Source organism: Capsicum annuum, chromosome 12 (assembly GCF_002878395.1).
Source record: "Capsicum annuum cultivar UCD-10X-F1 chromosome 12, UCD10Xv1.1, whole genome shotgun sequence".
NCBI lineage: Eukaryota > Viridiplantae > Streptophyta > Magnoliopsida > Solanales > Solanaceae > Capsicum > Capsicum annuum.
In genome coordinates this window covers 217,252,153-217,254,135 of record NC_061122.1, presented here as the reverse complement: position 1 = coordinate 217,254,135, position 1,983 = coordinate 217,252,153, and the positions used below count along the sequence as shown (strand labels likewise).

Here is a 1,983-nt window from a genome sequence, read left to right as displayed (position 1 = left end):
GACTTAATTTAGCTAGTTAGTGAGTCACCTACTTGAGCTATATGAACCAAGTTAACACACCGAAGGTTATGGATCAGATTTGGTTCTATGTTAAGATACTCATTTGGGCCTAACTCAAGTAAAAGAAAAGGAAATGAAGAAATGACCCAACACTTAAATCTGTCAAAGGCCCAATTTAATTGAGCCCAAATAAAAATTTAAGCAAGTAGGTGCATCACCTACTTTAAAATTGAGTAGCTTGAACCCTTAAGTAGGTGCATCACCTACTGGACTAATTTGTGGCTAAAAATGCGGTCAATAAGAGAGGTTCTAGAGGGATCAATATAAGATCAATAAGGCTGGTCATTTTACTCATTTTAAACACAATATTCACCCTTTTAATTTCAGCTTTCTCCCATTCCTAACAAGGATAAAAACAATAGCCCTAAAATTCCTTTTAGGGTTCTTGAAGAAACCCTTATCTTTGCAAGCCAAGGTAAGTGAAAACATTTAAGGTTTAGCTTGATTATCTCATGGAAGATTAGGAAAACATGCTATAAGTACTTGATTATTAATACATGGCAGAATATAGAACAAGCTACCTGCTCACTTTTCTTTGTTATTAAGAGACTTTTCTTTTCTTCTTTGGTTCAACGTGTGAAGGAAAATTCAAGTTCTTGAAGAGTTCAAGTTAAAAGGATAAATTGCAGAAGATTAAAGTAAGGTGAATGCTCTATTTTGTCCTCCTTATATATGAATTTGGGAAAGAATTATGGATGTGTTGTTACTGAAAACTCAACAGATGATGAGTTCAATATTTGGTTATTGCGACAAAGGTAAATTTTGGGCTGTTTTGTGGATTATTTTATGTATGTATGTTGGGGGCTGCCAGGTTGATGTTGGGGAATGGTGTAATTAGATTGTATTGAAATATAGAAGAAGCATGGGGTGGTACACCACTGAGCTAATTATTGTATATATTTATTGCCCTTTCTATTTGTGTATCGTTTGGAGGGTGTAATGAAGCCAAAGTTGTTCTGGGGTATATCATAAGAATTTGTATGGTATGTGGATGTAATTGGAGGAGAAAAGGGTTAAAATAACACCCTTTATTGATAAATTAAGGGCTTACTGCCCAACTACTGTTTTGGTGAAGTTAAATAGCCCAAATATGTTGGTTGGTTGCTAATATTAGTTTGCCATATATTTTATTATAGATATGTAATCTAAAAGGCGAGAAGTCAAGTTGGGTTAGTTTCGGAGTTATACAACCAACTATGTAAGGCTACTCTATGTCGTATTCTTTGACATGAAATCTAGCACTCTTGGTACAATGTAAGCTTCTAAAGCTTTCACATAGTAAATAGTACCTAATAGCAGCACACGGTCTCCCATCTGGCTAACGATCTTTCTCCCGCTCCCCAATATGTTAAAATACCTCATCACATGCTTATTATCAAGTCTGTATTTTTACATTCACTAGCAAGTTTCTAGAGTTCTCTTTTAAGTCAAAAAGACACGTATGTTATTTTCAGCTCCTAAACATCTCATTCGTGTACAATATGCCCCATACCTCTTTGACATTGCATTAAGTGTTTCTTCATATGTCTCTTATTGGTAGATTATTGTTTCAAGTTACCATAATGTTATGACCACCAAGGTAACAATATCAAAGGCTAATAAACTAAGTAACGCAATCTGTAAAACATCTCAGGGGCATAAGCTTAGCATGGGCCGATATCGATAACTTTATATGTGGGTGGAAGCTCAGGAGCAAAAGCCTAGCATGGGCTGATCCCAATGTTCATATGTGGGTGGCAGCTCAGGGGCATAAGCCTAGCATGGGCCGATCCCGATTTGTCTATTTACCACTGATCAATTGGTCATTTACATTATATGGCTTACAAAGATTATAAAGTAAGAAGGGTAAAAATAAAAAAAAAATGTAATGTACCTAGTCCCACAGTTATATATAAAGGTGGTCTACTAGCACTACTTAGACAT

At 35.6% G+C, this 1,983-nt stretch overlaps 1 long non-coding RNA gene across 1 annotated transcript; it reads left to right on the top strand.

The window, feature by feature from the left end:
- Positions 1 to 296: 296 nt before the first annotated feature.
- On the top strand, positions 297 to 1,134 carry LOC124889431. Its single transcript, XR_007048413.1, has 2 exons — positions 297 to 475; positions 643 to 1,134. It is a non-coding gene; the product is annotated as an uncharacterized LOC124889431 (long non-coding RNA).
- The last annotated feature ends 849 nt before the right edge of the window (positions 1,135 to 1,983 follow it).